The following is a 24,650-nucleotide window of genomic DNA, read 5'->3' as shown; positions in this document are numbered from 1 at the left end:
ACTTGTTGCAGGGTACATCTATTTGTACGCTGCAACAAGTCTGAAATTTTGCAAAATTTTTCACCCTTGTTGCAGCGTACATATATATATGTACGCTGCAAAAAAGCACTTTTGGCGGGAAAATTTTAGTTTTATTTTAGTTTTGTTTAGGGATACCTAGAGTGCCTTGCACCAAATATAGAAACCTGTCACAACAATAATAGAATATCGCAACCTGTATAACAAATATAAAAACAATAACTGGTGTTTTGTATATATATCCCAAAACCAAAGTGCACGTACCATATATATACATTTAAATAAATATATGTACGTTCCAATTTCAACGTAAGCATACATTTCAACATAAAAAATTGTTCTATAACATCTAAACCAACTCGATCAAGCACCCTCATCAATAATAAATACATGCTGGTATAAAACTTAGCCCATTGCTCACGAACCACATCATTTCCCTCACTAGCATAAGGCGCAGTCTTCGGAGAATAGACCTTTACAAAAACAAAATTTTGATGGGAGCATTAGATCGATTAAATGCAAATGAAATGTCACATTTTAACATTCAAGAAACTAATGACAATGTACTAATAGTCTAGAATACGAATCAATTAAGAGTAAGAAAAATTAATTGATTACCTATAACGACCCAAAGTTGGGAGCGGAAATGTCATTTTAGCTCTAAATATGACCTATAACGACCCAACGAGCCTTAAATGTGCATAAATAGGTTCGAATGAGTTTTAGAAAGTTAAAACTATGCATATTAGTCATGTAATAAGAATCAAATGTATCCTTAGGTTCTTTAGTTCAAAATTGGGAGCGGAAATGTCATTTTAGCCTAAATATGACCTATAAGTCTATAACGACCCAATGATCTTTAAATGTGCATAAATAGATTCAAATAAGTTTTAGAAAGTTAAAACTATGCATATTAGTCATGTCATAAGAATCAAATGAGTCCTTATATTCTTTAGTTCAAAGTTGGGAGTATAAATGTCATTTTAGCCTAAATATGACCTATAACGACCCAATGAGCCTTAAATGTGCATAAATAGATTCAAATGAGTTTTAGAAAGTTAAATCTAGGCATTTTAGTCATGTAATAAGAATCAAATGTATCCTTAGGTTCTTTAGTTCAAAGTTGGGAGCGGAAATATCATTTTAGCTCTAAATATGACCTATAACGATCCAGTGAGTCTTAAATGTGCATAAATAGATTTCAATGAGTTTTAGAGAGTTAAAACTATGCATATTAATCATGTAATAAGAATCAAATGAGTCCTTATGTTCTTTAGTTCAAAGTTGGGAGCGGAAATGTCATTTTAGCTCTAAATATGACCTATAACGACCCAATGACCCTTAAATGTGCATAAATAGATTCGAATTAATTTTAGAAAGTTAAAACTATGCATATTAGTCATGTAATAAGAATCAAACGATTCCTTAGGTTCTTTAGTTCAAAGTTGGGAGCGGAAATGTCATTTTAGCCTAAATATGACCTATAACGACCCAATGATCTTGAAATGTGCATAAATAGATTCGAATAAGTTTTAGAAAGTTAAAGCTATGCATGTTAATCATGTAATTAATAAGAATCAAATGAGTCCTTATGTTCTTTAGTTTAAAGTTGGGAGCGGAAATGTCATTTTAGCTCTAAATATGACCTGTAACGACCCAATGACCCTTAAATGTGCATAAATAGATTCGAATGAGTTTTAGAAAGTTAAAACTATGTATATTAGTCATGTAATAAGAATCAAATGAGTCCTTAGGTTCTTTAGTTCAAAGTTGGGAGCAGAAATGTCATTTTAGCCTAAATATGACCTATAACGACCCAATGACCCTTAAATGTGAATAAATAGATTCCAATGAGTTTTAGAAAGTTAAAACTATGCATATTAGTCATGTAATAAGAATCAAATGAGTCCTTAGGTTTTTTAGTTCAAAGTTGGGAGCGGAAATGTCATTTAAGTCAATTAAGTTAGTGCCTAACAATTTACGTAGTATTCCATTAGTTTATATATATATAGTTTTTCTGAACTTCCAATGTTAGATTTTAAATTTGGGAGGAGCAGCCCTATATAATTAAATTACAACATATCAAAATGTACTAAATCTTACCAAATACAAGTTATACTAATATAACTAACATTAATGTATCAACAATAATGTTGCAAAACATTGTGCAATAAGGTACAAAGTTGTACAGTACGTGCCAATCATTAATTCCAAATACACATGTCAATTAAGACATCACAAACAAATATTGCTAGCTCATTTCCATTCCATCAGTTCATATACTAATCACATTGATAAATTTATGCAATATTTAATATTATATTGATAAGACTTTTCTTCAATCAATTTCAAATTCGTTACATCTTAAATAAACAACTTGCATTCCCTTTTATTTTATTGTATTGACTATCATTTTATCACATTTCAATTCCCTTGTAGGAGATCAGTACGTGTAGCAGATCAGCACTAGTGCAGCAGCAGCAGATCAGCATGTAGGCAGCAGATCAGTGCGGCATCAGCAGCACCGATCAGTGCAGCCGCAGCAGCATCACCGATCTGTGCAGCAGCAGCAGAACTGATCAATGCAGCAGCACAAATCAGTACAGATCAGTGCATCCCTTTGCATCTTGGTGTGCCTTGTTCCTTTTAAAACTAAGATAGCGTTTTCCAAAAGAAACCTAAACTAAGTTTTGATCGTGCCACAACTCTACTGAAGGTCGTTGGGCAGTGCTTTGAAGCAACTTTTAAAGGTTAAGATAGCTGTTAAAAATGACCGAGCCAGCAAACATTTCAGTAGCTCGCAAAAATGTCTTCCAATAACAGACCCAGAATGAGAAACAAGAAAGATTTATGACTCACTCATCTATAATACACCTCTACAAGATAGGTTTGGGAGAGGTATCCTAAAAGACAAACCCTGATTAACTTCCTACATTCCTAAACAATCAAGACTCAAGAATGTCTGCAATAAATATACAAGGGAGAGGTAATTGGACGAGGGAGAAAAGGTTAAGCTCAAAGTATCACCCTCCACATTGATGGAGTACTCTTTGATAAGGTAAAGGAGTTTATATGACTGCAAATTTGAGAGATCACTAATCATCTTAAGTTTGGACTGAGTGACTTATCAAGAGTAGCAGTAATAAAGCTTGGAGCTAATGAAGGCTGTGAGAGTGTGAACTACTGAAATCACCTAGGTACCTTAGGGCATAAAGGCTATGCATTTCATTAGGATTCAGCTTATAGATATCAAACCATCAAATAGCCGAATCATAATGACATCTGTTAATCATAATTTTTTGCTAAGTTTGTAACAGCACATTCAAAAGTCATATTTATTAGCATCTTCTGGCGAAAATGTCATTTTAGCCTAAATATGACCTATAACGATCCAATGATCCTTAAATGTGCATAAATCGATTTGAACGAGTATTGAAAACTTAAAATTAAGCATATTGATCATGTAATACGTTTGAAATGAGTCCTTAGGTTATTTAGTTCAAAATTGGGAGCGAATATGCTTTATTTTAGCATAAATATGACCTATAACGACCAAACAAGTCTCAAATGTGCATAAATAGATTGGATTGAGTCTTGGAAACTTAAAACTAATCTTATGAATCATGTAATAAGTTTGAAATGAGTTCTTAAGTTCGTTAGTACAAAGTTGTGAGCGAAAATGTCATTTTAGCTTAAATATGACCAATAACGGCCAAACAAGTCTCGAATGTGCAAAAATAGATTGGATTGAGTCTTGAAAAGTTAAAAATAATCAAATGAATCATGTAGTAAGTTTGAAATGAGTTTTTAGGTTCGTTAGTTCAAAGTTGGGAGCGAAAATGTCATATTAGCCTAAATATGACCTATAATGGTCAAACAAGTCTCAAATGTGCATAAATAGATTGGATTGAGTCTTGGAAAGTTAAAACTAATCATATAAATCATGTAGTAAGTTTAAAATGAGTTCTTAGGTTCGTTAGTTCAAAGTTGGGAGCGAAAATGCCTCATTTTAGCCTAAATATGACGACCAAACAAGTCTCAAATGTGCATAAATCGATTGGATTGAGTCTTGAAAACTTACAATAATCATATTAATCATGTAATAAGTTGGAAGTGAGTCCTTAGGTTCGTTAGTTCAAAGTTGTGAGCGAAAATGTCATTTTAGCCTAAATATGACCTATAATGGCCAAACAAGTCTCAAATGTGCATAAATAGATTGGATTGAGTCTTGGAAAGTTAAAACTAATCATATGAATCATGTAGTAAGTTTGAAATGAGTTCTTAAGTTCGTTAGTTCAAAGTTGGGAGCGAAAATGTCATTTTAGCCTAAATATGACCTATAACGATCCAATGATCCTTAAATGTGCATAAATCGATTGGAACGAGTATTGAAAACTTAAAACTAAGCATATTAATCATGTAATAAGTTTGAAATGAGTCCTTAGGTTATTTAGTTCAAAATTGGGAACGAAAGTCCTTAGGTTCTTAGGTGGCCTGAAGTATAAGATTAATTAGCTCATATGTTTCAGTTATGTACTTCACTTTAATAGCTTCATATTGTTTTTCACTTTTTTGTTCTTCTATAAATAGCGCTTATGAGCAGTACGGACGCAGGATCAGAACATAAGAGCAACTATCTATTTCAGAACATAATCTCTTAATTTATGTTGATACTTCTATTAAGCTCAGATGTATTACCGTGAAACATTTCTGAATCTTAAGCTGTATTAGGTGTTTGAGAATAAGAGCTAGAATGTGCTTGAATCAGAAACTCTGAAAAGAAATAGTGCTTTGAAGTGGTATAGTTAAGAATAAAAACCTTTATTTAGCAGTGCGTCATTTCAGAAACATAGATGATTTGTTCAACTCCGAAATAAAGCAGTACTTGAGCAGCCTCCATAATTGCCCGATTATTGTAGCTAGAAATCAAAATCCAAAGTAAATTTGAAACAATTAACAAACCACATAATATACACAATGGATGTAATAGAGAAGGTTATTATTAAGAGTAGTATACCGCATAAGTTAGTACCCTACAAGAACAATGTTAAACACAAGAATATAATACCTGAGATGCATTCAACTCTGGAAGACCTGGAGCGCCAAATCGACGAGGCAAAGTATTTCAAACCACCTGCATCTCGACTTCATGTCCCATCAAATGGTGATAAATATACCTGTACCAATTCACAGACTTAAAATATCAAGCAACAAAGTGAAAAGGAATACAATGCTTATAATTGCATGGAAATGCTGACATAAAGAGATGTCAAAGAATAACTAGTATTTTTATAAATTACGACAACTATCAATACATCTTGTTCTCAAAAATCTAACACTGTAGTTGACAATAAAATCATGTAAATATGGGATAATCAAACTATAAAAGCAAAAAATTAAACAGGAGGGGCAAAAATTGCGTAAAAATCTAATCACAGGGCGATTTAAGGTCTACTTGAAATCTAAATCTCACATTATATATGAAGTATATATCTTTTAAAATCCTTCAAAGTTCATCTCATGTAATTGTTCCACTGTGAATGGGGCAAAATTTCAGCAGCTCTAGAGTATACGACGACTATACTCGGCGAAGGTAGCACACAAGTCATGTATGACTAGTTTAGGTTAGTCCTAGCATTGTTGTAATCTTGTCCAAGCTAAGGTATGTAGTTTACCAGAGTGTGGCCTCCTGAAAGTGCGACAATATACTTGTCAGAAAGCCCCATTCTGTAAAAGATTTCTCTCAAATGTCCGCCACCTGCAACCCATTTTATGCTGTTAATAACATGTACTACTAAACTGCCATATTACTGATGAGAGGGTAGAATACGTACGTACCTTGATTTGCATCAGGAAGGCGTCCTTCATCAGGAGAATCTGCGCAATCCTGGTATAACATCGATAATCAGGTACTATTGTTATACAATAACGAACAAGAATATAACAATCATGAATGTATAGGAAGCACAAACCATTCTTCCTGGAACAAAGTCGATGGTTGGCCCTCCTGTGACTTCAACCGCAACAACCCCAGCAAGCTGAAATTAAGAAACAAGGGATCGATGCTTGAGAATTAATGACCTAGAAAGGATGTAGTTTGAATCATATAACCAGGAAATTCACCTGATAATCTTTGGGTGATTAGCCTTAACCTCTTTTGAGATCAGCGACCAAAATAGTTCAATTACTGCTACTAGAAATTATTATGCACAATTAATCAGTTTTAGCTCACCACAAAGTTCAACAGCAATCTTGAGGCCACTGCTGGCTTTGTAAACCTTATCAAAATAGTTCAACATTTGTTTTAGTTCACATGATTAGCCTTAACCTCTTTTGAGATCAGCGACCAAAATAGTTCAATTACTGCTACTAGAAATTATTAAGCACAATTAATCAGTTTTAGCTCACCACAAAGTTCAATTCGTTTTTAGCAATTCACATGATAATTTTTTTATGCTGGAAAGTGTAAACCTTATCATGTGAATTGCTAAAAACGAATTGAACAACAGCCAAAAAAAAATCAAAAAAAAAATATATAAATTGAACAAAACCCTAATCTGAAAACGAAAATACAGCTAGGAAGATAATTACTTACTGGTTGTGGCGAGGAGAGTAATGGCCGAGCAAGCACCGGAACCAGGACGCGACGGGGGGACGCTGAACCCCGGCCGACCAAGCTGACCGAGTTTTCAACAATTGAAAAGCCACCCATCGGAGAGGACAGCGACGGGGGAGATGAGGCGAGAACAGACATCCACCGGAGAGGACAGCGACGCAGGGCCGAGCAAGGGCGGATTTCGACGGCGACGCAGGGCCGAACAAGGGTTGGAGTTCGACGGCGACGGCAAAAAATTGGGAGATGTTTGGAGAGTTAGAGTTGAGCGCGAGGAAATGAGTTCTAAAATTTTGAGATATTTTGGAGTATTTTGAATTGCAGTATTTTGAAACACGGAGCCCGCAGCAAATTTTGAGAAATGAGCTAATGTATTTTGAAACACGGATCAGGACCTGTTGCAGGGTACAATAGCATGTACGCTGCAACAGAGTCTGTATATTGCTGCGGGCTTTAATTTTGTACGCTGCAATAAACTATTTCGCAGCGAACAATAAAAATGTAAGCTGTGATAACCCTTTAAAAGGTTTGACCCGCGTTGACCCTTGGTCTTGTTCTTGCCTTGTCCATGTAAGTTTTTCATGTTTTTGCTTATGAAATAACTCTAGGATTGCACGTAGTTTTGATTTTCTCGTACTTTGAAATCATGCTGGTATGCTTAAGTTTCTTGAATCTTGTAGAAAACTGTTTGATAGCCACTTGAACTTGAACTGTTGGAACTTGTACTTTTGAATTTTTGAACTTGTATCTGCTTCGGCACGGATAGCCTAGGCGTTAATGTAGAACTTGAATACCTGCTTTGGCGTGGATAGCCTAGGCGCTGGTGTAGAAATTTGAATACCTGCTTCGGCGTGGGTAGCCTAGGCGTTGGTGTAGAACTTGTACCTTGAATTAGAGGTCCACTGGGGATTTTGTTTTGAATTTTTTTTTGACTTTGTTTAGGCTGGTATAGGATAGCCCCCAGTTTAAAATTTTGACTCTTTGTATGCTACTTGATTTAGTATGCCTCGTCACACTCGGAGAAAGCTCGCTGAGTCGTCTGTGGTTCGAGCTGCTGAGGAAGATGCTTCGGATGATGAAGCGGCTGCAATGAATGCGCCAGGTGGGGGTATGGTTCCCCGAGATGCGCCTGCTTTCCCTGGTGCTGGTTGGACTCCTTCCGACCTGGTGTTTCGGCCGGATTGGCACTTGTCTCAGCGGCCTCGCGCTGGCATGGTGAGTCTTGTACTGTGTTTTGAGTTTGTACTTCGTACTTGTTTAGGTCTTGAGCTAACTCGTTCACCTGTAGGCCGACGGAAAGTCGTTCCGTACTTACTGGTCCTTGGTGGAGGTTCAGAGGGCCTTTAAGGCTCTCCGTGTTGATGAAGAGGCTATTGGGATTTGGTCGCAGATGGGACTGGCCGATTTCTTGCGCACCATGGGAGGTTCCTCGAGGAGAACGGGGATTAAGAACCGTTTGTGGGCTTTGTTAGAGCTGTGGTGGGATACCACCAACACTTTCCACATGGCATGGGGGGAGATCACTGTTACCCCTTTTGAGTTTGCTATGATTACAGGTCTTCCTTTTTCCGAGAGGAATGTGACCTTCGATTCTGAGCTGACGTGGCGCTCGACCGCTGCCAGGGACTTGCTCGGCCCTGTTGTTGATTTGTCAGATGACGACTCCCACGCTTCTGTGACGGTGCTTGTGGATACTATCTATGGGGAAGGTGTATTTGCGGAGCAGAGGGTTAGGCTCTTCCTCCTTGTCTTGGTTAGCAGAGTGATTGCCCCGAGTAGGAACAGTCGGGTGCATATTAGCTTCTTGTCCGCTCTGAGGGACTTGAGAGTTGTTCCGAGTTATAACTGGGGTGGTTTGGCCTATAGCCACCTCTTGTATGAAATGGGGCGGGCCTCCCGGATTGCACTGGGGAGTGACCCGAGCATGGTTGCTCTGTGGAGCGTGCTGGAGGTATTCGAGACTCCTGGTATTTTGTACTTTGTTTTTGTATGCTTGTATCTTGAACTTGACTGATGTTTTGTTTGTTCCTTTAAAGATTTGGATCTATGAGCACTTTCCGACTTTGGCGCCAGAGCGTACTAGAGATGCGGCTTACCCGTATGCTGCCTCTTGGATAGGAGCGGTGCGCGTAGGTGCGTCCCTGGCGGCTTCTCGCAGAGCTTGGAGAGTTTTGCCTGCTGATAGGGTAATCTTTTGTACTGTTTTGCTTTCTTGTATTTGTATTTGTACTGTGGCCTGAGTTGTCTGCTTTGTAGGTGGTATGGCGTCCTTTTGCCAATGCAGTTGTACCTGTCTCGGCTGCTCGTGCCCAATTCCTGTCTGGGCGGCGGGTTTTTCTTCCCGGGTTGTACCGCCATATGTGGTATCTGGGGGAGCGAGTGTCCTTTCAACACAATTCAAGGGATAGACTTGTCCCCAAGGATCCGCCGGAGTCCATGCTGGCGTTGGATGAAGAGTTGGCCCGGCTATATGCGGAGGCTAGGGGCGAGGCTGTTTGCCGTTCTTGGAGGGAGTTTGTACATAGGAAGGGGAGCTATGACGACTTCCTGAGGAGGCTGGCTCCACCCGTACGCTTCGTACTGCCGGTGAGCTTTTGAATCTTGTATTCTTGTATTCTTATATTCTTGTATTTTTGCATTTTTGTATTGATTTAATGATTATATGATTGTATGATTGTATGTAGGAGGAGGAGGTTGATCCAGAGGACATTTCTCATGCTGATAGGATCCTCCGCTATGAGAACTCGGACGAGGAAGAGGTGGTGGAGACCATTCCTTGGGCTTCTCCTCCGCAGGGGAAATCATATGATGCTGTACCTGAGCATTACGCCCCTGTAAGTGCTGTTGCATTTTTGAAACCGTTTGTAACTTGTATTTAGAAATTGATCTTGAATTTTGTATGCAGGCGCCTCGGGCGAGAGTGAAGGAAATAATGCCCTTGGTCCAAGTATGCATTCTATGTTAAGTCTAATAAGTGCGGTTCAGTATTAATTAACAAGTTAATAATTCAGTGAGATCAAGTGAGCTGAATGCCTAGCTAGAGGCCGCTTCAGTTCAAGTGGAATTAATGATATTAATCCACAGCTTACTCTTGACTGAACCCGTAGGGTCACACAAATAGTACGTAAACGGATCAAGTATTTAATGGCATTAAATACTCTATCTATGGATATTCGGAATCGACGGATCTTGGTTTCAGTGGGAGCTGAGATCGTCACAAGCAAGAAATGAATACTCCGGAAACGATGATATTGCCGGAAACGGAAATATGGATCGTATCGGAAATATAAATATTATCCAAGTCGTAGATGTTGCCGGAAACGGAAACATGGTACGTATCGGAAAATATTATCGGAAATGGAAATATTGCCGGAATCGGAAATATTGCCGGAAACGTAAATATTGTCAGAATCGGAAATATTATCGGAATCGGAAAATAATTCCGGAAACGGAAATATTAAATATTTGTTCGAAACGGAAATTAATTCCGGAATCGGAAATATTAAATATTGTTCGTATCGGAAATGAATTCCGGAACCGGGAATTTAATCGGAAGCGTATCGTACGAATAAGCATCGGACGAGGCCTGCCGGACGAGGGCCCAGCACGAAGCCAGGCCATCGCCCAGCAAGCCAAGCGCGCCACACGAACAACCAAGGCCACGCCAGGCCCAGCGCAAGGCCAGGCCCAGCAGGCCATGGCAGCGCGCGCAGCGCCCGCAGCAATGGGCTGCGAGCTGTGCTGCTGCTCGCGTGGGCTTGCGGCTCGCGTGGGCCGAGCAGCCGTGTGGGCTGTGCGCGGGCATGGCCTGCACGCTCGTGGGTCATGCTCGTGTAGAGTTTGTGTTCACATACGAAACCTAAATTGTATAGGATTTGTTTGATGATTAAATTCCTAATCCTAAAAGGATAAAATTAATTAGTTAGAGTCCTACTAGGATTCTAGTTTAACTAATTAGTATCCTAATAGGATTCCAGTTCCTTTTCCATACCTTTATAAATAAGGGCCTAGGGTCATTATTTGCAGGTACGATTGAAGTATTCAAAGGGTAAGTTTTTGAAAGAAAAATCAGCCATACACTTGCAAACACATAGCCGAAATTCCTAGTAACCTTAAGGGCGATTCTAGTTGGTCTAACTTGAGGCGGATCCGGACGTATTGTGGACTATCTACGGAGGGACGACATTTGGAGTCCTAAAGACTTGTTCTTGTTCGGTTCGGGCGCAGCTAGGGAAGGCACGCTACAACATGTATGCGTCTATTCTATGCTAAATGATTATGTGTAAATAATATGCTTTCCTGGCTTTATGGTTTTTCCGCATGATTTATGAACTGTCATATGTATCATAACCTAACAGTGGTATCACGAGCCTCTTATTATTTTCATAATCTAAATTGCATGAACATGGTTAAATATTACAAATTTGCAAGAATTAAAAGGGGTGATTAATTTTCGTAATTGTTAATTAATTGCAAATTGCGTTTATTTAATTATACGTACGTAGTTTTTCGGCAGTTTTTCGGCAGTTTCTTCGTTACTCATCCAAATCAAGTGATTTTTGTGTCAATTCCGCATGTAAAAGGCATTCTAAAATTTTGACAAAAATAATATTTTTCGGCCGAACCCAGAATTCTCAAATTCGAAGCCTAACTATGACTTTTCGGAGGTTTTAGTTTTTCGAATGCAAAATTTCGTAAATTTAAGATGTTAAATTAAATATTTGCGATTCTTGTTGATAAATCTTGAATTTTTGATTGACCTACTGTATATGTTTAACAAGTTTGAATGCCTAGCCTTGTTAATTATGCAATCTAATTTGTAATTATGATTAATTTGTTGAAAATTGGAATAATTTAGAATTAATTTGATTTTCATAATTAGTTATAATTTAATTAGATACCTATGATTAAAAACCACCATAAAAATTGTAAATTTATGTTAAATTTTAAATTTTTATGACCTAGACTTGAATCGATGTTAATCGGAAATCAATTAAATAATAAATTTTCGATTTTTCGCCCTAAAATTATGAAATTAATATGATTTATTAATTTGTCATTAATTTTGAAAATAAAATTTTAATTTTTTTATGCGATTCGCTCATATAAACTGCACGCACAAAGCAATGGACGCTACGTGTTACCCTTAAGGGGTGTTGTATAGTGCGGGCATGCGACGACGAGCAAGGGAGCTCGTCGCCCATGCGGTACGAATGCAGCGAGCAAGGGCATGGTGCACGAGCACAAGGCAGCAGCCCTGCCTTGTGTCGTGGGCTGTGAGCAATGGGCGCATGGGCAAGGGCGAGAGCAAGGCACGAGCAGTCGCGTGTGGGCAGCAAGCGTGCTGCGCCACAGCGCGCACTGCCTCGCGCAAGCGTGCGGAGCCTCGCGCGCAGCGAGCGCTAGTGTGCGTGCGACGAGCGCTGCGCCCAGCGATGGCGAGCAGCGTGCTTGTTGCGACGTGCGACGAGCGCTGCGCCCAGCGATGGTCAGCAGCATGCTTGTTGCGACGAGCGTTGGCGCGCACCTTGCGATGGGGAGCAGCAGCGATGCGACGCAGCGCATGGGCTGCGCGCACATGGCCAGCGATGGCTGTGTGCGTGTGGCCCATGGGCGTGCGTTGCGTGGGGTTGTTGCGATGCGATTAGATCGTTTTGAAATTTTAATTTGAAATTTCAGTTTACGTAATTTTAATTAATTTTAAAATTAATAATTTAAATTATCTTCTTGGATTTTAATTTTGAATATTGTAATTTTAATAAATTTTATTTATTCTAATTATTTTACCAAAAATTAAAATCATGAATTAATTTAAATACGACTGAAATTAAATTAAATTTATGGATTCAATTATAAATTTATATGAGCTTTAAATTTTAATTAAATTTGTATGTTTCCGGTTAGACTAGAAATACATTTTTATGTTTAAAATTAGTAAAGCATATGAATTTATTGGTTTAAGTGGGAGCCCTTTTAGTCATATACTCTTGATTAGGTCTACAAATCCTTAAGGTTAAAACAACTTGATTAGAATTAATAAGGACTGAATAATTTGTAGATTATTGGTGCCCTTGATTAATTGCTGCAAATGTTTATGTGATGCATAATGTGTTTTACTAACCAGCTATGTAGGCCATTCATGATAATGAATGGGTGAATGGTATATATTGTATATGTACTGTTTTGCAGGTTATGAAGTGACTAGTATGGCCCAAATAGGATAGAAAATACGGTCTGCGTACCATTAATTTGAATGTAATTGGTCTAAAGTACCAAAGTTGTTTTTCAATTCAAATATGGTCTGCGTACCATCAAATAGTTGTAATTAGTTTTGATTATAGCTTATTCTATTTGAAGAAAATGGTGCCTCCCACGGAGATTTTCAAGACGGACTTTGAAGTTAAAGCTTCAAGATGAAGTCGGGCCATACTAGATCACATTTATCTTATGCATGTTTTAAGTTATTTATTGCTTTTAAATATGTCTTAAAATGCATGAGATCAAAGCTTGATTATGTTGCATGATTAAGGATTTTAGTTCACTTAAAATCTAACCAACATAGTAAGAGCCTTAAGTTCCAAACTTAAAAATTGAGTTAAAAGGTGCCATGCCAAAATATACACTTGCTTGGATATCCTTTACATCAATCTAGTAATAGTTTTCGCTCAGCGAGGTGTTACTTATTGGTCCTAAAGGGGCAAGGTACACAAATAATTGTGAGTACATGTTAGTTTTGGTGAAACTCAACGATATAAGTAAGGAGTCCTTTTATGTCGTGGCAAAATCGATAGGTTTACCTAATAAGTTCTTAGACGTACCTATCAACCAAGAATAGTTTCTAGACTATTAGCAAAAGGCTTTTGCTTACCTAAGATGTTTTAGGATTAAGTTGACAAACTGTGCTTAGTTCTTCAATGATTTTAGGATCTTAGAATCATTTTATTCACACCTGCCGGAACACATAACTTGAATAAAATGCTTAATGAACAGTGAATTATGCATGTGTGCTAGAATTTAAAGTTTGTTAAGAGAAACTGTGAATGGTTATTTATTTGTTTATTCTTTTCAATTGTAGTTTTAACTATGGAAAACAACAATTCATTCAACATTTGATCAATTCTCGAAAAGGAGAAGTTGAACGGGAAAAACTTCCTTGACTGGCAAAGGAACTTGCAAATAGTTCTTATGCAGGAAGAAAAGGAGTATGTCCTGGAAGAGGCGATGCCCGAAGCCGCAGGCGACGGGGTCACTCAGGCAGCCCTCAATCGATTGATTGATGCCAACAAGGATGTGAAATGTCTAATGCTCGCCACCATGAGTGCAGATCTGCAGAAAACGTTCATCAACTCAGATGCTTTCACAATCATCAGTGAGTTGAAGAACATGTTCCAAGATCTGGCTCGAGTCGAAAGATTCGAGACTCATAGGCAAATTCTTGAGACCAAGCTTAAGAAAGGCGAGCCCGTAAGTCCACATGTTCTCAAAATGATTGGACTCATTGAGAATATGAGTCGGCTGGATCAGCAATTCTCTCAAGAAATGGTTGTAGACACCATCCTCCATTCTCTTCATAGCGGGTATGATCAGTTCAAACTGAACTACAATATGAATAGTCTGGACAAAACGCTCACTGAGCTTCACGGTATGCTGAAAACCGCTGAAAAGACGCTCAAAAGTGATAAGCAAGATGTGCTTATGGTGCGTGGGGGCAAGTTCAAGAAATCTGGAAAGAAGAGGAATGCTAAGAAAGGTGGCAACAAGGCCATCCCAACTAAGCAAACTGGCGCCAAATCTGTAAAGAGGAAGGTCAGTCAACCCACTTCTGAATCTGAATGCTTCTACTGCAAGAAAAAGGGGCATTGGAAGAGAGATTGCTTGAAGCTAAAGGAAGATCAGAAGAACGGAACAGTCGTTCCATCTTCAGGTATTTTCGTTATAGACTGTATACTTGCTAATTCAACTTCTTGGGTATTAGATACAGGTTGTGGCTCACACTTATGTTCCAATCCACAGGGACTAAGAAGAAGTAGAAAGTTAAGCAAGGGTGAAGTCGACCTACGAGTGGGAAATGGAGCACGGATTGCTGCATTAGCTGTAGGAACTTATTATTTGTCGTTGCCCTCTGGGCTAGTTTTGGAACTGGAAGAATGTTTCCATGTTCCAAGTCTTACTAAAAACATCATTTCAGTTTCTTGCTTAGATGCTAAGGGATTTTCTTTTTTTAATAAAAGACAATAGTTGTTCGTTTTATTTTAAAGAGATGTTTTATGGATCTGCTAGATTAGTCAATGGACTTTATTTATTAGATCACGACAAACAAGTTTATAACATAAATACCAAAAAGGCCAAAAAGGATGATTCAGATCTCACCTATCTGTGGCATTGTCGATTAGGCCATATAAACTTGAAACGCTTAGAAAGACTTCAAAAGGAAGGAATTCTAGAACCATTTGACTTAGAGGATTATGGTAAATGCGAATCGTGTTTACTTGGCAAAATGACAAAGCAACCTTTCTCTAAAGTTGGAGAAAGAGCAAATGAACTATTGGGTTTAATCCATACAGATGTATGTGGACCAATGAGTACAAATGCTAGAGGTGGTTTCAGCTACTTTATCACTTTCACTGATGACTTCAGTAGATATGGTTATGTCTACTTAATGAAGCATAAGTCTGAATCCTTTGACAAATTCAAGGAATTTCAGAGTGAAGTAGAGAATCAATTAGGCAAGAAGATCAAGGCACTGCGGTCTGATAGAGGCGGTGAATATCTGAGCTATGAATTTGATGACCATCTGAAAGAATGTGGAATTCTATCAGAATTGACTCCTCCTGGAACACCACAATGGAACGGTGTGTCGGAACGGAGGAACAGAACCTTGCTAGACATGGTCAGGTCAATGATGGGTCAGGCCGAACTTCCATTAGAATTTTGGGGACATGCACTAAATACAGCTGCACTCACTATAAATAGAGCTCCGTCTAAAGCTGTCGAAAAGACTCCATATGAGTTATGGTTTGGAAAGCCTCCAAAAGTGTCTTTTCTTAAGATTTGGGGATGTGAAGTATACGTCAAACGATTAATTTCAGACAAACTTCATCCAAAATCTGACAAATGTATCCTTGTGGGCTATCCAAAGGAAATAAAGGGGTATTACTTCTACAATACATCTGAGAACAAGGTGTTTGTTGCTCGAGATGGTGTCTTTTTGGAGAAAGATCACATTTCCAAAATGACAAGTGGGAGAAAAGTAGACCTCGAAGAAATTCGAGTCGAACAACAAACTCTAGAGAATGCTCAAGATGACATTCAGGATGAAACTCAGAGATCTTTAGAAGAATCTGGTGAGAATCATGGTCAATCTAGAAATGTTACCCCGCGTAGATCGCAAAGATATAGATCTCAACCGGAAAGGTACTTAGGTATTTTGACGAACGAGAGCTATGACGTTCTATTACTTGAAAGTGATGAACCTGCGACTTACAAACAAGCTATGACGAGCCCTAGCTCCAAGCAATGGCAAGAAGCCATGCAATCTGAATTAGACTCCATGTCTGAAAACCAAGTATGGGATTTGGTCGATTTGCCGGATGGCTACCAAGCCATTGGAAGCAAATGGGTTTTCAAACTGAAAAAGGACAAGGATGGGAAACTTGAAGTTTTCAAAGCTAGATTGGTTGCAAAAGGTTACAGGCAAGTCCACGGTGTGGATTACGATGAAACTTTTTCACCAGTTGCAATGCAAAAGTCTATTCGGATAATGTTAGCAATCGCTGCACATTACGATTACGAAATATGGCAGATGGATGTCAAAACTGCTTTCTTAAACGGCGTTTTAACAGAAACTTTGTTTATGACACAGCCTGAAGGTTTTGAGGATCCAAAGAATGCTAAAAAGGTATGCAAGCTAAAGAAATCAATCTACGGATTGAAGCAGGCATCCAGGAGATGGAATATACGTTTTGATGAAGCAGTCAGTGATTTTGGTTTCATCAAGAACGCAGACGAATCTTGTGTATACAAGAAGGTCAGTGGGAGCAAAATTGCTTTCCTAGTATTATATGTCGACGACATATTAATTATCGGAAATGACATTCCTATGTTGAACTCTGTCAAGATTTGGCTTGGGAAATGTTTTTCGATGAAGGATCTAGGAGAAGCACAGTACATATTGGGCATCAAGATTTACAGAGATAGATCTAAAAAGATGACTGGACTTACTCAAAGCACTTATATCAATAAGGTGCTTGATAGGTTCAAGATGGCAGACTCCAAGCGAGGCTACCTACCCATGTCTCATGGAATAACTCTAAGCAAGACTCAGTGCCCAAAAACACTTGATGAGCGTAGACGAATGAATGGGATTCCATATGCATCATTGATTGGTTCAATAATGTATGCTATGATATGTACACGCCCGGATGTTGCGTACGCACTCAGTGCTACGAGCAGATACCAGTCAGATCCAGGAGAGGCGCATTGGACTGCTGCCAAGAATATTCTGAAGTACCTGAAAAGGCACAAAGATGACTTCCTGGTCTATGGTGGAGATGATGAATTAATTGTTAAAGGCTATACGGACGCAAGTTTCCAAACCGACAAAAATGATTTCAGATCACAGTCTGGGTTTGTCTTCTGCCTCAATGGAGGTGCAGTAAGCTGGAAAAGTGCTAAGCAAAGCACCATTGCGGATTCACAACTGAAGCGGAGTACATTGCTGCACATGAAGCAGCAAAGGAAGCTATATGGCTAAGGAAGTTCATAGGTGAACTTGGTGTAGTCCCCTCCATTAAAGGACCAATAGCCCTGTATTGTGATAATAACGGAGCTATTGCACAGGCAAAGGAGCCTAGACACCACCAGAGAGTCAAGCATGTACTTCGTAGATTTCACCTTCTACGAGAGTTCGTTGAAAGAAAAGAAGTCGAGATAAGCAAGATTGGAACTGATGACAACATATCAGATCCATTGACTAAACCTCTGCCGCAGGCGAAGCACAACTCGCACACTGCAGCTATGGGAATGAAGCATATTGGAGAATGGCTTTGATATCCTTGTTTAATGTTTTAAAGTTTTAGAGTTTAAATCTTTGTAAAACATTATTGGTTAATCATTCACAATAAATGAAGAGAATTCATTTTTCCATTTAATTTGTGGTTTATTAAATGATGAGTCCCTTCAATTTGACGATATATTCAAGATAGACTGTCAGGACCAGTCCTGTGACTAAGAAATGTCTATCAAGTGAACTTGAATGTCAAAGGTTGAAAATGGTCCCTAGTCGGAGTTTTCTATAAAATTGGACGCATAGAAAACGTTAGACGATTAGAATGCAAGATGACTAGTAGTTCTGTTTCTTGAACTATGTGGACATGGCAATGTCATAATAATTTACATAGATACTTACTTTGGGAAGACTAGTATCAGACAAGACCTATGAAACTTTACTGTAAGAGATGAAAATCTGTCATAAGTAAATTTCATTAAAATTATTAGACACTAAATCCTCAATACCTGAGTGATTTGAGATTACTTGTTTGAGAACTGGGTGCTTTGACGTTGACCAACCGTCGCGCAGCAATGGGCTGCGAGCTGTCCTGCTGCTCGCGTGGGCTTGCGGCTCGCGTGGGCCGAGCAGCCGTGTGGGCTGTGCGCGGGCATGGCCTGCACGCTCGTGGGTCATGCTCGTGTAGAGTTTGTGTTCACATACGAAACCTAAATTGTATAGGATTTGTTTGATGATTAAATTCCTAATCCTAAAAGGATAAAATTAATTAGTTAAAGTCCTACTAGGATTCTAGTTTAACTAATTAGTATCCTAATAGGATTCCAGTTCCTTTTCCATACCTCTATAAATAAGGGCCTAGGGTCATTATTTGCAGGTACGATTGAAGTATTCAAAGGGTAAGTTTTTGAAAGAAAAATCAGCCATACACTTGCAAACACATAGCCGAAATTCCTAGTAACAATAAGGGCGATTCTAGTTGGTCTAACTTGAGGCGGATCCGGACGTACTATGGACTATCTACGGAGGGACGACATTTGGAGTCCTAAAGACTTGTTCTTGTTCGGTTCGGGCGCAGCTAGGGAAGGCACGCTACAACATGCATGCGTCTATTCTATGCTAAATGATTATGTGTAAATAATATGCTTTCCTGGCTTTATGGTTTTTCCGCATGATTTATGAACTGTCATATGTATCATAACCTAACAGAGAGTGCGTCGCTGGATGCTCTTGCTTGATTCTTGGAAGAGGCAGTGCGCCAAGCTGACTCGGAAGCTTTCTGGCCGGAATAGAGAGGTGCCTCACTTGATTTTGAAAGTTGTATACTGGAAATTCCAGCTGGAAAATTGATCTTGAAATTGTATCTTGTATAGGAGCGCCGTCGGGACCGTAGAGGCTCTGTTGACAGGGAGCCTTAGGCGGAGACGTCCTCGAGACTGGAGGGATCGAGCTTGGAGCTGGGACAGGGGTCCGGTGCTGGTGCTCATCAGAGGCATTCTGATGCTGAGTGGGGAGCTTCCCCTTTTGTACATGTTGACCGCACCAGGCATTCATTCGGAGGTGCTAGCGGTTCGCGGCCCTTTGTTCCTCCTTCCAGCTATTACTTCGGAGGAAGTGGTCCTCAGCCTTGGGGTGCAGGTTCATGGGCTTGCTACGCGGAGATGGATAGGATGCGCCCGGCTCAGATGTATGGGTCGTATCCGTATATGTCGATGCCGCCACCGTATCAGTATTCCTCCCCTCAGCAGGGAGTTTATCCCTCCACTGGGACACTTCGTATCTCGGAGCAGGATCCTAGTACCCCGGGGACGGAGCTGGATCAGGAGCTGGAGCGCTTTAGGAGGCGTAACAGGGACAAGGGGCCTGTGGTTGATATCACTGCTGATGATGGACTCAGACTGACCCTGCATGGTAGCGAGTTCCAGCTTGCCTGGGTTGATTTTGTATAGGCTAGTTGTATTGTGTTTGTATGGCTTGAAACTTGAATTTGTATGGTTTTGAACATGAATTGGTTTGTAAATTTTTGAAGGCTGGGATTTTCATATTTGAATGCTTGAAATTGTATGCGTAGTGTGTGCCTTGAAAATTTGTAGCTATATGCATGCATGACAATTTTGCGAAAAATTTTGAAAAAATTTGCCCATTTTTTCGGGTGTATGTACCCACTATAAGCCCCCACTTTGACTCAGGTTTTTTGGTTAGGAAAAGCGCAATTCAAAGTATATTCAACTCTTGCTAATGCATATGCAGACTCGACTTAGAACGCCGATCTAGGACTAGAATGCTTGAATTTTGAAATAAAGAAAAAAAAATTGATCCGAAATCTGCCCGAAGCGTTGATCCGGACTGCTTAAAATTGCGCGGCTTGCGGCTTTGGAATCTTGAATAATGGAGATTGTACTCTGCTGTCCGAAACACTAAAGAGTGTGTACTTGGAGTCATAAAAGGGGACGGTGGCCTCGTCCTTAGATGCAGGCCCCTGCGCCTGGCGCAGGCTTGGCGCCTGTGAGTTGTCGTGCAAGCCGACTCTTGTATAAATAGGGAGCTTGTTGGATCATTTCTTTCATCAATCCTTCCCTGCTATTACTGCATACTGCTTCCTCTCGAAAAGAAAAGAAATATGGATGTGTCTTTTGAAAGTGCCTTGAACTCGTGGCTTGGTTCGCTAGGCAAGTTGGAGAAAAGGGAGCTTGATGGCATGCATCTTGGGGTGCTCGTCTCTTTCCGATTCGTGAAATTGGATTTGCACTTGATTCTTGCTGCTCTAGAGGCTTAGGACCCAAATCATCATGTCTTCCGCTTCGGAAATAATGAGGTATGTCCCCTCCCTAAGGAATTTAGTGCCATATTGGGGTGGCCCTTGATGCTGGAGCCATGCATGCCTAGTGTTGAAGAACACTTTTTCTCGAATTTTGAAAGGTATTTGGGCTTGAAGCCCCCACTTTTGAGTGCTGTTGTATATGGCAGAGGGGTGGATTTGTCCCTCTTTGTCACCTACTTTGTTGGGCTTGATGTTCCCAAAGTTTTCCGCTTGAGAGCCTTGAGTTTTTGTATATTTGCTCACTTTCTCTTTTCGAAGCAAGAGTTTGGCAATGGCGATGCCTCCCTAATTGAGATTGTAGAGCAGTTGGCTAATGGTCGGGACCCAATGACGCTCGTGATTGGCGAACATTGATGGGCCTTGACATGCTGAAGTCGGACCCCTCTTCATTGCCGTCGGGAAGTCCGGTATTACTCCAAGTAAGGATCTGGAGCCTTCTTTGTATTGTTGAACTTGTACTTGTATTTGAATTTTGAATGTTGAATTTTGAAATGTGCTTCTTGTATACTCCCCAAGGATTGGCTTATGTAGTGGCTCATGTTGGTGGCACCACCGGAGAACATGGCGAGCTACAATAGAAAAGGATTCACCGTGCGGCCCATGGTGTATGGCTGGCTTTCATTGGATGAGTGGAGATGCGCACTCTCTGGGATCGAATCTTGTATAAGGTGGGTAGTTCCCTGGTGGGGAATTGCTGCTATGAAACATGCCCCTGGTTCTACTGCTTTGAGGGTGCCAAGCCCAATATGGCTTGAAACAGGAGATCCCGGATTGCAAGGAAGAGAACCCGAGACCTGTTGCTCTAAATGCAAATCGACTTGAAGTTTGGAGGCGGTATTGGATCGCCAAATCATTCTTGAGTATCCAGTTCCCACCTGAGCCAGTTGCTTTGTCTGCGGGGTATATTGTATGGATGAGAGGCCAAAGCCAGAGGGACATTTCTCTCTCCGGACCAGCTAGAGTCCGAGGTTCTAGAGCTAGACGTCCTGCATCAACCGACTATGAGGAAGGTGACGGGAGTGTGACCCATCCGGTGCTTGACCGTTCGGAATGGAGGTTCTTCGTCCTCCCGTCTTGGAAGGCTTGCAAGTTCCTCCTCCCGCTGCTTGGGCAAGGGGAAGATTGATGATTGATTGCGGGGGGAGCCAGGGGATAGTACTCAAGGTGCCAAGACTCAAGAGCATAGTCGCCCGACCCTAGATCTTTGTAGGCTAAATGTGTTTGAAATTGTATTTGAAGGAATTTTGTTTAGAATGTGTTTGGAAAATGTGTTTAGAACATGTGTTTGAAAATGTGTTTAGGAAATGAAAAGGCTTTTGAACTTTGCTTCACTTCATCTTGACTTTGTATTTGAATTAGCTTTGAAGGCCTTAGGGCCAAAAAAGTTATTGTGTTAAATTCCGCTTGAACATGCTTTGCTTTGAATTGGCACATTTGGAATAAAGACAACAACAATTTTTGAAATTTGATTTGATTTGATTTTTAGGATGCCCTTAATTGAGGAAATTTTGAATTTTTTTTGTATTAAAGTGGCCGGGCCTCGAAATGAGGTTGCCTACGTGTCCCATTAGGGAATCAAGCCGGACGTAGTTCTGACTACCTTACAAGACCTGAATTTGGATTCTTGAATTTGAACATGGAACTTAGACATAGAACTTCTTGACTTGATCGAGGTTGGTAAGAGATCTGAATTCTGTTCCGTCGATGTCTGTTAGTTCAACTGCTCCCCCGGAGAGGATCTTCTTGACGATGTATGGGCCTGCCCAGTTGGGTTTGAATTTTCCCCTTGGGTCCATGGTGCTTTTGCGAAGGGCTTTCAGGACAAGCTCGCCTTCCTTGATGTTTCGGGTTCTGACCCTTTTGTTGAAATGTCTGGCCACTCGGCGCTGATAGACTTGTACATGGTGAGCGGCTTGAAGCGACGTCTCATCGAGCATGACCAGCTCGTCATATCTTGCTTGTACCCATGCAGCTTCTGGGATTTTGCTGTCTAGGACTATCCTTAGAGAAGGTATCTCCAGTTCGATAGGTTGTACTACTTCCATTCCATAGACCAATGAGAACGGAGTTGCACCAGTTGAAGTGCGAATTGAAGTTCGATATATATCCCCACAATGCGAAATACAGCTTTTGGGGCCAGTCCTTGTGATTGGTAGTCATTTTCATGCTGATGGTCTTGACATTCTTGTTGGCTGCTTCGACGGCCCCATTGGTTTGTTGGCGATAAGGCGAAGAGTGATGATGTTGAATTTCCCGGAGCATAGGTCCGTTGGGATTGTTGTATTGAAGATTGTACGATACCCCCCTTTTGAAGTTTGAACTGTTGAGGCTTGTAGATGTTTCTAGAACTTGGACCTTTGGAGTTTGTAACTTGAATTTTGTACTTTTGAATTGTAGATGCATTGCTCGGCACAACCTTGCTCGGTTAGAGATTATATAACTTGAATTTTGTACTTTGGAATTGTAGATGCCTTGCATGGCACAACCTTGCTCGGTCAGAGATTATAGAACTTGAATTTTGTACTTTGGAATTGTAGATGCCTTGCTTGGCACAACCTTGCTCGGTCAGGGATTATAGAACTTGAATTTTGAATCTTGTACTTGTCGAATGGGTCTTCACATTCTCCTTGGAAATGGGTTCCTTGATCCCTGATGGACTTGTGAGGAACACCATATATGCATATAATGTTTTCTTGAATGATCTGGGACACTTGCTTGGAACCCAATACCTTGGAAGATCTGGAAACTTGGACTCTCGATTAAACCCGGCCTCTAGCTGCTTAGAGACCTCTTCTTGAATTTTGAGGGAAACATCCGGTTTCATGCGACGGAGTTTCTGCTTAATGGGTTTTGAACCTGGAATAAGGGGAATTGTATGCATGCTTGGATCAACCCCTGGCATATCATGATAGGACCATGCGAAGACATCCACATACTCTGAAAGTAGCTTGATAAGATCGTCCCGCTCTGCTTGAGAAAGAGTTAAACCAATCTGAACTAGTTTTGAGTCACCGCTGTTAGAAAGGTTGATTTTTTCTGTATCCTCAATTATGGGCGTCCTATTTTCATGATTTTCGATAGCTTTTAGAAATTCAAAGTCAGTTTCTTGTAAAGCAAAGTTGTTTGGATTAGGATTGTGTTTTGAATTAGGACTCCAAGAGTAAGTAGAAATTGAAGTGTTATTAAAATCTGCAATCATTACATGACTGTTTTGACTTGAAGCTCGGCCTTTAGAGGCTCTTGATTGATGCAAGACTCTAGTTCTAGACACTTAGACTCATTGCTAGACTCAAATCCAGACTTATCCTCAGACTCGGACTCGCTCATCATAGATCCTTCACCCACAGTAATCTTGAACATTTTGCCACTTGAATCGATTCTTGAAAGGGATTTGAAGCTTGATTTGTAGAAGGTGAGTTGATTGCTCGTTCGATGCCGGCTATGAGGGAAGCTAGGGCTGATGGATTTCTTTTCAACCTTTCTCCTCTTCGGCGAACCTACAGGATCTTTGGACTCCTAGTTAGGACACACCAGACAATGTTAGAACTTGGACTTCCCGACACATGATATGATATGCATGCAATGAATGAGACCTAGACTTGATTCTAAGTGCCACTCCGAAGATTCGGGATTTGGATTTTGTACTTGTGTTCGGGATTTGCAACCCGTTGGAAATGTTTCAGAGGAGCCTTCATTCTTTTGTGAAAGTTGACTCTTTGTACTAGAATTTAGGAAATCGAAAAGGAATATTCCGACCTATTGGAAATTGGACTTATTTGAAGGGGATTTCAACCCGCTCTAGGATTTGGAAATTGGACTTGTTCTAGGAAATTGAATTTTTAATGGAATTTCGACCCATTGGACTTGGAATATTTGAAGGGAATTTCAACCCGATTGAAAGAGATTGATTTTGTATTATTTGAAAGGAATCTCAACCCGTCAATATTTTGGGGGAGTTTCAACCCATTGGACTTGGAGTATTTGAAGGGAATTTCAACCCATTGGAATTTGTATTATTTCAGGGGATTTTCAACGTGTAGATGGAATCTTGAACTTGTATTATTTCTGGGGAGTTTCAACCCGTCGAATTGGAACTTGTATTATTTCAGGGGATTTTCAACCCGTGGATTTGAACTTGTATTATTTCAGGGGATTTTCAACCCGATTGAAATTGGAGTTTGACTCGAAGTTTG

At 40.1% G+C, this 24,650-nt stretch overlaps 2 long non-coding RNA genes across 2 annotated transcripts; both read right to left on the bottom strand.

Annotated features, from left to right (window-relative positions):
- Nucleotides 1-412: 412 nt before the first annotated feature.
- LOC110789036 (uncharacterized) lies at nt 413-5,761 on the bottom strand. The gene is made up of 4 exons (XR_008926974.1): nt 5,694-5,761; nt 5,087-5,195; nt 4,838-4,937; nt 413-491 (listed from the first exon to the last, which is right to left on the bottom strand). It is a non-coding gene; the product is annotated as an uncharacterized lncRNA (long non-coding RNA).
- An 89-nt stretch (nt 5,762-5,850) lies between these two features.
- On the bottom strand, nt 5,851-6,336 carry LOC110789035 (uncharacterized). Its single transcript, XR_008926973.1, has 3 exons — nt 6,142-6,336; nt 5,991-6,056; nt 5,851-5,905 (listed from the first exon to the last, which is right to left on the bottom strand). It is a non-coding gene; the product is annotated as an uncharacterized lncRNA (long non-coding RNA).
- Nucleotides 6,337-24,650: the final 18,314 nt, after the last annotated feature.

The sequence above is a fragment of the Spinacia oleracea genome, chromosome 2, assembly GCF_020520425.1.
Source record: "Spinacia oleracea cultivar Varoflay chromosome 2, BTI_SOV_V1, whole genome shotgun sequence".
Classification (NCBI taxonomy): domain Eukaryota; kingdom Viridiplantae; phylum Streptophyta; class Magnoliopsida; order Caryophyllales; family Amaranthaceae; genus Spinacia; species Spinacia oleracea.
This window is presented reverse-complemented; position numbering and strand designations above follow the sequence as displayed.